The 14,905-nt window shown below is 34.4% G+C and overlaps 1 protein-coding gene and 1 pseudogene across 1 annotated transcript in view; one reads left to right on the top strand and one right to left on the bottom strand.

The window, feature by feature from the left end:
- The window catches only part of LOC145182681 (E3 ubiquitin-protein ligase HECTD1-like), a 232,973-nt gene that overhangs the window by 106,999 nt on the left and 111,069 nt on the right, over window positions 1–14,905 (top strand). The gene's annotated exons all lie outside the window — the stretch shown is intronic.
- On the bottom strand, window positions 379–1,896 carry LOC149890148 (uncharacterized; annotated as a pseudogene).

Raw genomic sequence — 14,905 nt, forward strand, 5'->3', positions numbered from 1 at the left:
TTCAAGTAAAAAAAAAACTAAGCTTAACATTATACTTTAATTTCTTTCAAAAAGATAAAACAACTAAAAAAAAGAAAGAAAAATCAATTTGGATAATGGTAACACTCCCCTCAGTTAGTCCGAAATATGGGCAAAAATTGACCTTTGGACCCATTGAGGGAAGTCATGGAGTGATCTAATCATGAAAAAAAAAAATTTTATTAGTAATACTAAGGTTGGGGCACCTTTTGAAAAGCAATGTTAGTTGAAATTCAAAAAAGTCATTTTTTGGAACACCCTAATATATATATATATATATATATATATATATATATATATATATATATATATATATATATATATATATAACACAATGATTTAAAGAAAAAAAGATTAAGATCAAATAACAAAAATGATTTCTCTATATATTTCTTCAAGTATATCAAATATTGTTGTATTAGTTTTGTTACTAGGCTTTTCCACATTTGCTACTTGATAAAACATTTTGAAGGAATCACCTTCATGGTCACCTTCTATTTTGATATGGAATTAGTTGTCTTTAATCTTGTTGTATAATAATTTGTTGTTAAATTATAATTATTGGTTGTTGCTAAAATTATAACAAGAAAAATTAGTTTTTGTTTTTATAGTATTGCATTTAATTTATTGTAGTATTTTTAAGTAATTTAACTAATTGTAGTATGTTAAAGCTGTTTTTAAAAAATGTTTGTTTGTACCTATCTAGTCTATCTAGTACATTTTTTATATGCCCTTGTATATTTTCGATATATGCACATGGCAATTCCTTGATTTCGTAAGAACTTTTTGAATCTATTTTTTCAATCATAAATGGAGCGTTTTTAACAATAAGATCATCACATGACCATTTCTTAGCCACATTTCTTTGTTTTGCATTAGAAGCTCGTATTATATTGTTTTTTTTTCAACCACCTAAAATGATAATGTTTTTTTTATTAACAATAACTATTTAAAGTATTGAATTTGTCTTTTGAAGATTTCTGTATAATAATTGCAATCTTGTGTACCTAGATAATATTTTCATGTTGACATAAGTACTGCTCATGTTTGCTTTTAAACTGACCATTTCTTCAGCAGATAATTTGGCTTTTGAAATATTTGATTTGTTCAGAATATATTCTTTTTCATTTTCATTTAAAGATTTCGAAAGAGTAACAGTTTGCTTGATTGTAGAAATGATGCTTTCTCCACATGTTTTGCTCATATGTTTAAGCTGTAACTGTCGTCTGCAAATTGTGCGTAAACATACATCTGAACTTTCTTTGTAGGCTCTTGGTGTTGATGTAAAGCATAAGGGCTAAAATGTTGTGTAATTTTTTTTTAAATATTCAAAAAAACATACCATAGTTTCCTAATAAAAAAATAAAAACATTTTTGCTTTGTTATAGTAATTTTACAGTCTCTGTTTTTGTAAAGGTTGTATTACCCTTGGTCCACCTGTCGGAAATTCAATTACATTGGATGTTGTTTGAAAGATTTTTTGTTTTATTACATGTAGAGCAGCACCTTCAATATTTCTTGGTATAGCATTTGTTGAATCCAATGCAAATATATCTGAAAAGTTTATTCTGAAGTTGATGACGATAATATTGATGTTGTTGAACTTGATATCGTAGTTGTTTGACAAGTTTTTTGATGTTTCTTTTGTTCTGAAAGTTGTGTGACTTTAAACAATTTACCAAAACCTTACTTGCATACTTCTTGCAAATTTTCTATCATTTCAATGATATTGGTTGACGAAATTACCCCATCACTTGGAATTGAAAAGGAACATTAAGGGCATTTTGTTTTTGATATTAGTTTGCCAATGAAAAGTGGTAACAGACATGGTGCGCAGAATGAATGAAGACATTTTTTTATAATAAATGGTTTATGCATAATGTCGTTGCAAATAGTACACACATAAAAATGCACATGAGGTTTTAAGATGCAGTTAATATCTTGCAGCTTGAGATTAAATTTTGTTTGAGGTAAAAGTTTAGATTGTATCTCAGCAAGCACACGATGTTGAATCAACGTTAAAATAACGTTGATCAACGTCGAAATAACGTTGATCAACGTCAATCAACGTTATTTCAACGTTGTTTCAACGTTGTGTGCTTGCTGGCATGTTATTTATTACATGTCTTGTCCAAATATTTTCACTATAACTAATATTTAAAGGTCTTCCACTTATCTTTTTCTTTTTTATTCTTCCTTTATTGGCTTCAAAGCAAACACATTCAGTTACATTGCAATTTTCAGGCTAAGATCTTTATTTTAGTTCAGTGTTTGAACCTTATTCAATATTTGTTAATATTGAAACGCATCTATAACACATTTTTTGAGGATGCATATTTGGGTGGTCCTTATCGATTCGGATAAAAAAACAAAATTCTATTCTAACGATACGTTTTGTTAAAAGAACACTTTCATTATCTAGACTTTCTCCACATATTCTGCATTATGTTTTTAGTTTTATTTCATGAGACTCAGTCATTTTTACGTGTTTTTTTATTGCTAAAATATAAGATTTGATGTACAAAATATTTAAACTTAAAAAAGTAACCAGACTCTATTTTTTTTTTTATTATAAAGTTAAAACCATCATTTTTTAAATATATATAGCTTTAAAGCATAAATATTCTAACAAACGCTTAATTATTATGTTTTAGTAGTAAGGATGACCATAGAATAATTTCCGATTGTCCTGCGTATTTTATCACATAAAAGTTAATAAATTTAAGTATTTCAAATAAAATGTGTTCCTTGGCCCCCTTTTTACAGTTTATAAAAGTAAACCATTTTTAAAGATAAGTTTGAATTTTTTTTAATCTTCACAATTATATACTTAATTTACTTTTTCATAAAAGCTTTCTTACTTAAAAAAAAAAAAAAAAAAAAAAGGGCCGTCCCCATACAAAACACATACGTCTATTCGAGTTTATTTGTAGCTAGTTCTATTGTTCCCAATCTTAAATCCTGAGCCATGGAGGTGTTGATCGATAGTGCTAAGGAGGTAGATATCAATCATTAAAGGTTATGGCTTAATTATTCTGCTCATTGGAAACCATTTTCGTAACGGCTGAGACTACGCGGTTCGTTCCAGAAATGCGTTGGATAGTTTCTTCATACATTTGTGGGGGTTTAGCCATTTGAGTATAGCAAATTACTCCTTCCCTCTATGTCTACTCTTACAGGGTTGAGACTTGGCTGAGTCTTATCTGGCTGGCGTGCAAAAGTATTTGAGCTATGACTTGCGATTTTAACATATTTTAGGCTTTCACAACCAATATTAACATCAAACAGCCAGCTGGTTGGCGTACCAAATTGCTCAATCCTCCAATGGCTAATAATTTTTTTGAAAGCCAGAAAAAAACAACCTTGTGCGCCGAAGCGACATCAGCAGACAGCGAGGCGGATGAAACAGTCTCACTCGAGACCGATGTTATTTAGACTATACTTGACAGCAACACCTGTGTCAGTCAAGATTATGACCTGAGGTCGATTGCTGAACACAATCTCATACTTAAAATAGTCTTCAAAACTTGAAGGGTGGAATGGGCTTCTACCTGAGTCAAGAGGTGTGTAGTACTTTCAGGGATTCATACCGTAAGCGTTAGCTGCACTGGCATTAGCCCCGGTGGTTACAACTAAGAATGAACCACACCTTAGCAGGGTAAAATTACCAGGATCAGCTTGATCATCACATCCTTGAATCAAACGATCAGGAGAGGTACGCTGAGATTAGATTTTTATTGGAGACAGAAATAGGTCAGGCATTTCCCAGTTGTCATCATAATACATAAGTCTCTGAAGTTCTTGTCCCTGCCTCCAGATACTCATCTTTTTTACTATAGCTCGGCCGAGATTGCTTAAGAAACGAGCAGTAAGGTTTGTCCCCCTCGTGGTGTAACATCAAAGATCAAGCGCACGGTGCCAGGCACCACAACCATATCATGACTTAGACTAGGGAACCGAACCAGTAATGTCTGACCCAAATGATTTGCTAGCGAGCTAACAGTTAAAGTTAATGTGGTTATCAACCTTTCGCCACGGATAGCGTGCCGCACCAGCTTATCTCCCGGGGGTTGAGCTGTGTGCCATACATGCTGGATAAGCCATCTTGGCTAATTGCAGATACAATATTTGGAGAATGTTCATTAAGAATGATATTGAGTTGGATAAAACAATTGTTGCAATCGACAACCCATCTAATGAAACTAAAAGTTTGGATATAGTCCCTGTTAGTCTTGATTAAATCTACGAATCACTCAGTGAAGTGGGGATTAAGGCTGATTCCATAGGTAAAGCCTCAAAAAAAGTGAAGAGTATCAGGCAGCTCATAGATAATGAGAATATTAAAAAAGACTTAGCTGAAAAAGAAACAAAAAGGATTGTCCTAAAAATCCAGATGATCAACGAGGAAGATTTTGAAGGGAGGTTCAGCGACATTGGACATGAAAATAAAAATTTAGAAGCCAAAAAAAGATTCGCTGACGCAGAAGCTCGGGTAAAAGAATTAAAGAAATGGTTGAAAAGCCAGTTCACGCAGATACGCGACCTAACTGAACGGATTACTGGAAAAAGAGGTTAGACATTGGCATTAAAATAAAAAATAAGAGCGATATTCCGCGAGCAGGGGATTACGATAGGCGCGGTGCTGACAGCTATCGCCATAACAATAGATTGGTTAATTACTAGTCTCGGTAGAGTACTACCAAACGCTTCAGCTATAGCGTCACCTGATCCTAGTTTCAAGCCTCCAGAACCTGAACCGAGAGAAAAAAGAACCATGGACAGGATTAAAGACGCACTGCTCTGGCTCGCAGGATTGCTGCTGATGCATTGACATCAGCGCTTACTAATGGAGTTTTTTGCTGTTCTTTTACCATCTAAGACATCGAGTCTCCGTCGATCTATGTTAATCAAGGGTTCTCCTTCCGCGATAAATATAAGAAAGTGTTACAGAACAATTATTTCCCAATTTCTTTATCACACCCTCACGACGGAACACTTGGTTCAAGCAAGTTCTTTAAAGAACAGATAGATATCTCGACCAGACAATACCTGGAGTTTGGGGCAATCTTTGGTAAGAACGTTGATGTCCACGCCAAGACTGGTCTTTAAAAGTCACTGGGTTCCATTTGAAGTCTTGATATAATAGCTACATCTTTCCTTCTAGATGTCTACTCCAACACTTGACTACAAGAAAGCAGTAGCTGACGTTGTTTATCTCAGCGCAGTGGTTGACGTCGGAGCACTAGCCATCTCTTATGCCTCGGAGAAAAAAGGCTAGTGTTGAGGACTGAGCCAAGATTTGATATGCGAGACGCTGGGAAGTTGATCGGCTACATAATGTTCGGTGAGTTGCCTCGGCAGATCATGATCGATAAGAAATAGATCTCTGCTAGCCTTGCTCCTAGCAATTGAAAAATCAATGTGAGACTTATAGCGTTTGCGAGCATGACGGCAGCTATTGGAATGGCTATATTCAGCGCCATTGCGAGCCCGTCAGCTTTTATTGGTGGCCAAGTTACTGCACAAAAGCTCTCAGAGGACGAGACTAATGATCAGATTTAACGACACAACAAAGCCATGGAGGCTCTAACTACGACGTAACAAGATTACGCAAAGAACCGCGCCGAGAACCTCGATAAACTCAACACTCGCCTAGCAGCTGAGTATGCATTCAAGTCTCGACTCGACAACTATGTCATGGCGAACGGTCACCATCGCAAAATGATGAGTGCCAGAGGAGAGAAGCCCAACCAAGAAATTCTCAGTGTTCCTAAATAACTCAAATTCTCGGATTATTATATGCTTAGGGGTGACAGGAGAATGCAAGACTACGGATACGTTGCCGCAGTCGCAGTTCTTGGTGGACTCGCTGGATGGTATTTCACATAAGGCGCGAAACACAAAAAATAAAAATAAAAATGGACTGCAAGGCCAAACTTTCCAAATAGGCTTCAAGCCCTCGCGACGGGGCTGGCACCCAGAGCGTTTCTGTATGCCTGGATTGCGTTAGCTAAATCTACATGATTCCCGGGCTGTCCAACTGATACGAGGGCTGTGTTGATTTTTCCTGGGCGCGTGGTCAAGGTTGACTGCTATTGTGCGTGGGGTTGATCATATGCTGTCTTGAGGTTGTCATGGCGCTGAAATTTAGCCTCCACGAACTTCAAGAAGTGCTTCTGAAGATTTATCACAGCTGTTACCATTACTTATCACAGCTGTTGCCATTAATTTAAGAATCATCTCAACTGTAGACACCTTATGAAGAATTATCAAGAGTATCCCATACTTATTTACGCTCTCTACGGTCTTATGAAAGTTTGTGAGACGATTGTCTTAGAGCATTTAGCTCGCTAGGGCGCCTCCAACGAACCTTGAAATTAATTTTTATGGTCGAACCCGGCCGTCAGTTTCTTGGTGCTTCTACTCAGATACTCAAGAAGCACGGTGTTCAGTTGCATTTAGTAGCTGCCGGAAGTCATCGCTGGCAAGGAATAGTAGAGCGTTTCAATCGCCTTTTTACTGAGAGACGTTTTGGCGTGCAGTAAGTTAAAGAGATACTGTTGACGGCGCATCGGTCTTCGGAAAGATCTAATTAGTGGGTGAGATTGCTACCATCAGTCTCCCTCAACGGCGAGCCGTCCAGATTGTTAGTTGTTAAACCAAAAGACGCTATCAAGACTGTGAAGGTCTATCACATACCCTCAAAACCAGCTCGAAAGGTTGCTGGTCTCAAGGAGCCCAAATATCTCCTGGCGCTCTCTCGTGTTATCTATACGCAATAGGTGAGCTTGAAGGTTGGCATCGTTGCGCTACTAACCCACCTGGTCTATTACTACACACACTATAGATTCAGTCCTGAGACGTGACGGTCAGCCCGCCCTTTAGAGTCTCACCAATGGGCCAGCCAGACGCTTCGTCCGTGAAGAGTTTTACAAAGTTCCAGGGAGGACAGAGTTTCCATCTGAAAGGGTCACTTAACGTATAGTGGCTTGCTTCAGGTGTGGGTTATGATACCATTAGACTCTATCCATCTTTCTGTGTCATTTGGGTTAAGAGATGTCTTCACTTGCTCATCTTTCGAACCCTCTTTGCGTTTTCGATATTTTTTCCCGCTTTCAGAACTGAATAAATTTCGGTCTTAGCCCTACGAATTGGCTTTTTTCCTCAACTCGGTGTTCATATTGATTTAATCAGCCATCCAAGGCTCCTGCCTAAAACTTATACCTCTATGGATCTTTGTTATCACCGTACCTAGCGATTGGTAGAGCTTTTCGCTGCGATAGTGCACAACATAGCGCTTCTTACTCCAAAGATTTGATACCAGCTTCTCAAACCCCTTATTTTTATGATTACTCTCCTCGTTTAGCTTTCTATGGTAATCGCTTAGCCATTCTTCTGGAACTATGATTTTCTCTGGGGCAATAGGATAATCGTTGTGTTTATCATGTAGCTCTCATCTAAGCGTTTTGCAAACCTATTGTGCGAGTGCATGGTCTCCATTCTTTATCCCATTCTTTTTAAGTCTAGAATAGAATCCTCCTTGGGTGGTAAACAGGTCTCATCGAACCTGTCAAAGCTGTTAACTTTCTTATAGGGATGAACACTTTTTGCCGTAGAAGACTCAGCTTTAGTAAGACCTTTTCTCGTAATCCTCAGCTCCCTAATCCCCAGATTCTTAGATAATCAATCGAGTGATGATTACCTAGAAGCTGCAAGATGATATGCCCGTCATAGGCTCTTAGGTTGTGGAATATAACAGGAAGCTTTGTATTATTACGCTCAGTCTTGGTCTTTATGGAGCTAAATTTGAATGGGCTGCCCCCCTATACTTACCACTGATGTAGGTGTGGTGAGGTACCTTTTCATTCACCAGAGGTTTATCACATATAAAGCATTTTTCTCTTTACTATGGAAATACTGTTCTCGAGGGCTCATCGACTTATCTAAACTCTCAAAGAATTCAGTAGTCTAAGCCACCTCTGTCTGTAGGCTGTGCATGAGGTGTTCTACAACATCCTCTACATGGTATAAGAATGTTCATTTAATTTTTCCATCGCTGGTAACTTCTACATAACAATAGTTACACGGGACCTGCTTTGATAAGAAATGCGTTTAGCTCTTTTCTGGATTGGCAGAGGCACTGGCAAGTTAGTCACTCAACGTCCGCATATATTATGAATGGCACTAGTGTCTGCTTGTATTTATTTACAAATTTTAGGATATTTTTTTGATGCTTTCCCATTTTTTTCTTTTTTTCTTTGAGGTTTTGTCTCAATACCTAGGCAATCTATGCAATGTTCTTTCAAGAGGTCCTTTGTCGAGAGTTAAGCGCTCACAAGGGTGCTTTACTCCATAATGCTTGTTATGCGGATAGCACATACCCGCTAGGCTACTGATCAAAACATAGTGATTCTTTTCTAGGTTTACCTTATCTGACATTAGTAAGAGGTTTATAATGGGGTCTTCCTTCTCGCCTTTTTTGTCTTCCTGCTCTCTAAAATACCCTTCCATCTTGCTAATATACGTGGGGTAAAACCCCTTACTCCATCCGAAGACATTAATAAATAGCCCTGGGTAAAGACACTCAAGTTTTTAAACATCTATGACCTTCACACTGGTATCAATCCCTTTGAAGTTTAGCTCACTCAGGTGCCTCCTGTAATTGCTCCCACATTTTTTATGGTAATTCGCTTGATATTTCTTGGATAGTATGGCCTACTTAACGCATCATTTATCCGTGTTCCTCACTACGATAACACGTCTCCTTAGTATACCACTAGATGTCTCATAAAAGCTAATACCGCGGAAAGGTCTGTACTCGGCAGAGCTAATGATTATAAATTTGCATCGTTTTGTTGACCAGCCAGGGTTAGTAGGCGTAAAATAAATTATATTTTCCGTTGTCACTTTTTCGAATATTTTGTGAGACTCCTTGGTATTGTCTTTATTTAGTATTGGTACACCTGTGGCCCCCAGATATGCAGTTGTAGATGTAACATCGGAGTCACCCTCAGAGATCTTGTCTTCCCTTTCAAACACTATAGCAAGTATATACGAAAATTTCCGCCCTTCCTCCTCTATCTCGTTCTCCAAAAGATCAATTGATTTTGATTTTATGGTTAACATCAGTTCATTTGGAAATAACTCAACCTTATGTCCTTGTGGTATGGTGGCTTTACAATTCTTAAGTCAGTCGGTACTCTTGTAAATGTCGAAGTTCGCCAACTCTTCCTTGCTGAGCTTCTGATCTTAAGACTCGTATTTCTGATCGGTTGGCTCAGGTTCATTTTATTTGATCGGCTGATGGCAACACTTCTGGTTTCAATTCTTACAACTTACGCTCTTCCTTGCTCAGCTTCTGATTAGGCTCATCTTTTTGATCGCTCGATGGCAACTCTCCAGGTGTTAATCATATTAACTCAGGTTCTTCCTTGGTGAGATTCTAATCTAGAGACTCGTGTCTCTGATCGGTTGCAAGAACATGCTAAGACTTTTTTTTTTTGGCTGGTTGATAAAGCTACCTATTTCTTGAAGACTTCCAGGTACTTGTCTCAAGTTATTATATTATTTCTGAGCAAGCTCTTTAGTTCTTGTTCTACGGCGCTGTCTATGTTTTATGGTTATTATCTATACTGTATATAATCTCTAAAAAAAAAAATATTATTGATGTATGAAACGCATTCTTAAAGCCACTCGCAAGCCGCGCGGAACGATTTAGTTAAGAGTGTCGACTAATTATAGAACACAAGCCTTACTAAGTCGCAGGTCTTAGCCCACGGCCATTTAGATTACCTTAGATTACTAACAAGACTATTCACTAGCTCTACGCTCTGCTATTTAATGCCCTTTCTGGGGCTTATTTAGTCTATTAAATAGCTCTATAGTCGAATTTCGGATAACCCTTTCTAAGAAATCTCATATAAGCGCTTTTTTTTATTATTGAAGTTTATAGAAATTTTTTCCTGCTTCTCTCATCAACTATACTACTAAAAGAAATTCCTAAGGCCTACAAAAGAACTTTTTTATCTCAGCGCCAAGAATATTATTGTTTAAAAGTAATTTGATAAATTTTTCACCTTCTTTCTATCTTAGTAGCCCCAACATGTTCGGTTTTGTTTAAATTTGGGCTCTGAATCGTCTGTAAACATACCTCATCCCACTGATTTTTTTGCCATTCTAAATTTTCATTTAATTATTTCAAACTTTTTTCTTTATTGCCATTGTGTTATAACGGTTGTATGATAGCTGCACAGCCTCATAAACCAGACCTTGACAAAGATCGTCGCACAGTACATGGATTATATATAGTTACGGTTGCTCGTCTGCGTTCTTGAATTAGTTCCGCGCTTAATTTTTTTTACGATTTTGTTATGCTAATATTTTTTTCAAATTTTTGTCTCGTAAGGTTAACATTTTGGGACGACTGGCTTTCTTTTTGCCCAATTTCTTCACCTGTTTTGATCTGCTTCTTAACTACTTTTTGAACAATTCTATTGACTCATCACGCGACATGAGTCATTAATTTATATTAAAAACTTCGGAACTCAAAACGAAGTTTTTTTTACTGCACATCTTGTATATAAATTATCTCTATCTCTTTCCTATAGAGTGTATATCTAATTGGCAATCATTTTTAATATCTGCATGCAAACTTATATGTTTATCATACCTAAAATACCTTTAGAATTTACTATCAATTGAGAAAAAAGGAATTTAGTATAACTAAGACTTCTTGTATAGCAAGTAAAGTAGAAATAGACATAGATAGACACGATAGACAAGGAAAATAAATATAACTAATCTGATAAGGCATCCCAAAATTCTCCAGAAACATTTTATAGACAAATTTGGGACGCTGAATTAGTTCTCACATTTTCAACTATAAAAGATATGCTGACCAGTGAGTTAAAGATTTAAAAAGGATTTAAAAAGAGATTTTTGGAAAACAGAGAAAGAGAAGATGTTAAAGTGAGAAAAAATTCTAATGAAGAAAAACACTTTGACCAAGACTTCAAACGGTGTCAGAGAAAATGTTTAAATGACTTTGCTTGCATATTATCATCGGCATTTATATAATACTATTTTTATTTTACTTTTAAAAGAATATATTCATGAAATAAGTAATTGAGAATATTTGTTTAGTAATGTAAGAAAAAAAAAAAGTATATTGTTACTATACTCATTAAAATTCATGTTAAATAATCTCCACTCTCACACCGTCTTCGCGCTCAAACTCCACAATCACAAAAACATCGCACTCATAAATCCCCGTCTGTTTTTAAGAATAAAACCATCACGCGTTGGGACGAGTGAAATACTATTATTAAAGATCTTAGCTATTAGGATGAGCAAAGCTTAGCATAAAGCTAGAAACAAAACATTAAGATGAGCAAAGTTTAGCATAAAGCTAGAAACATAGCGGTTAAAAATTAAATAGCAGTTGGCATCTCTTTAGTAATTTGATACGGCTCAATTTCTACTGTCAGGCAATTAAAGATCATGCTAATCTTAAGAAAAGGTCTTAATGTAATGAAACAAACATTTTAAGGAAAATTAATGGTTGCTGATTTGTCTAAACTTATAATGAGAATTTCTATGATATAATACAATAGTGCGTATATTGCATGTTAAAGATTTCCAGCTCAAAATTAATGCTGTTGCATTAACAACGCTCTTTCATTCTTAGTGCTGCAGAGTCCATATTATCCGCTCGATTACAGTAACTGTGCTCAGGACATCCTCTCATTTAGCCACCCGCAAAATATAAGCGTTAACTGCTGGTCACGGTGATACTGCCAAGATACATATCAGTGATCTTTACAAACGTCTTAAGATTGACGAAAACAGGATTCGTTACTTAGATTTATGAAGCTTACAAAAAATTGGCTTTGCTAATGTCATAGATTATAATATATACCAAATAAATGTTTCCTTGAAGATTCTGTATTATGAAAAAACATGCCTCTTAAAAAAAATACCTTTTTTAGGCCAACGACCGTGTTACGAAAATGCACATACAGGAATTACTAATTATTACAACTTTGTCACCAAAAACACATAACTCTTTATTAGCAAACTTTTGATCCCAAGAGTTTTTATATCTAATCAAGAACTCTATTCAAAACTTGATTTTACTGAAAATACAATTTAAAGTAATAATGGAGCAAGATATTTTTTGCCAGTGTTTGTAATATTAAGATTATAGTGATAAAAACTGATTATTGTAACAGGAAAAAACAGCCAACTGTTATTGCCGTTCATTTGTAAGAGCAGCCACATTCGCTGGTGATATTGTGACTGATGAAGCTCTTAATCATTTTGTTTGAGCAATCCATAGACAAGATTCGTGATGAAGTTTTCAAGGGCCTGCAACTTCCAAAGATATGGAGATTAGTGCTAACATTAGCTGGTTTTAATGAGCAAGATCCAAAGCATAAAAGGTTTTGAGTTGGAACTCTATTACAACCATCTTTTTCAACAAACTCGATGAACCGAATGGGACGACAATTTTCACGGTTATTTAATAAAAGTTTCTGAAGTGTTTTTTTTTGCTCTTTTAAAACCATGCCTGTGCGGGATATTTCACTTGCAATTTGACCAAGGACTTGATCGTCAGATTTCATAGCATTGCTAAAAAACTCCATTTTAATCAAGACTTGTAAAATACAGAAAGAGTACATTTGTATCTTCATGCTATAAAAAGATTTTATTTATTAAGTGTTTGAAATACATATTTAATATATAGTTTACATATTTGATACTATTTAAAAATATATATATATATATATATATATATATATATATATATATATATATATATATATATATATATATATATATATATATATATATATGCATACATACAAACATACACATAAGTTTACCTAGGTTTTAAATAAATGTAGAATTCAATATACTATAACTAAACATTTATTTTCAACAACTTTAAAGTAGAATTAAAGTTTTAAAATAAAATTATTATATTTGGAGATATTTAATACTTACAAATAGTTATAAATTAATTTTATGATAACAATAAATATTTTTAATTAATATTTAACTAACGCTTTTATAATTCCTGTTTTAATAATGATTTAATTAAATGCAGCAGCTAAAGTTAGCTTTTACGCATTTTTCAATTAAACAATAATTTTTGATATGCTGAACTTAAACGCTTACCGTTTAATTCAAGCAATGCATTAACAATTACCTCTTTTTTAACAATTAGTTTAATAGCATAATTAAGAACAAATCGTCCATCACTTGTGAGCTTTCGCAAAATTAATTTATCTTTTTCTACTGTTTCTCATTCAGGTTCTTTTTTATAACTTATTGATCAGTATTTTGTATAGTATGCTTTTTTTCATTTTTTGGACAAAAAAAACTCATTTAACATGTAAAAATATCCTAATTTTTTTTTTTTATTATCAAAGCAGACTGTATCACTTCCCTACAACTCAGTTTTTAAAGCAAAATAAAAATAAAGAAAGAATTATCATCGATAATCCTGCTCATGACTTTGGTTTATATTAATTAAAAATTTTATGAAGTTGCATTTTAAAAAACCTCTTTCGCTAGTATAATTTTAAAGTTGAATTTTTTTCACTGCCTTATAATAAAAATGCCACATTCTCTTTTGAACTAGCGCATTTTGTTAAGCAACTTACACATAACATTATGAATTATGCAAAAACGAATCAAAATCTCTCTGTATATGAGTTATTACGCAGATCATTATGATGATAGAACAAAAAGAAGGTATTGAAATAATTACCTTTAAAGGCGTAGTAATGGTGAATGGCAGATTTAGCGAATTAAAGAAAAAATTAAAGGTGCAGTGCAGTACCACAAAAAAGTGACACAAAATTATAATATAGTGACTCTAAAAATATGACTCTTTATGGGTTCAAGATTCCTGCAACTAAAAAATATTAAAATATGTAGTTTTCATAGAATTAAAAATTTAAAGCTAACGTAGAACTAACTACCTTGTACACTTTTAAAAAATCAAGTATGTCGATAAAAATTCTCCAGGAAAAGCATCGGTGCAAAAATAGGCATAATTGGATTCTAAAAGAAATTTTAAAACAAAGCAAACAGAGTGATGAACAGAGAGACCCAAAAGTAAAGTTAGCTCTTGCATGGTGATGAGTTTCTCTTAAGTCATCTGTTTCATAAAAGAATAAAAAACTAATGACATAAAAGAAAAAACTTTAAACTGTTTTACAAAGCACAATATTGAGGTCCATCGCTGAAGATATATTGACTTTAAATTTCTTTAAATTAGAATACACTAAAACTTGACACATTTCAGAATAAGTAAGATTTTCATTTTATTAAAATTACCATCTTTAAAATTTTAAATTTATCGATATATTAAACTTCTCTAACAAAGAGCCTCAATTCTCATTTTGAGTCAGTTTTTGTTCATTCCTAAAGCCGCTCGGCACCATAGATAAGCTGAAGTGATGTAATAAATTACGGTAAACTGGTTCAGAATTCTTTCTTAGTAAGCAAAAATAATATATCTAATGAGTCTAAACTAGTCTATAATTACCTTTTGATACAAAGAACAAATTCAAAGTGTCACGCCAACATAATCAAAATTGCAACCATTACCTCACTTGTTTGATACTTATCATTGGACATTATTGCTCCGTATTCACACAAGACAATCAAAATAAGGATCTTGTTTTATTAACTTTATTGACTTTTCGATAACAAAAAAATGCTACTTTAATTTAGTATTTATTCATTATAAAAAAACTTCTTGTGCACTCGCTAATCCATGCTTCTATTCGAAAGGGAAACGAAAGAAACTGTAAAAATAAGTTTATAACTTAACAGCGATATAATCATCGAACAATTAAAAGTACGAGACAGCCAA

The sequence above is a fragment of the Hydra viridissima genome, unplaced genomic scaffold (genome assembly GCF_058129835.1).
Source record: "Hydra viridissima isolate aposymbiotic clone 2 unplaced genomic scaffold, HvirCarnegie_v1 scaffold_4, whole genome shotgun sequence".
Lineage (NCBI taxonomy): Eukaryota > Metazoa > Cnidaria > Hydrozoa > Anthoathecata > Hydridae > Hydra > Hydra viridissima.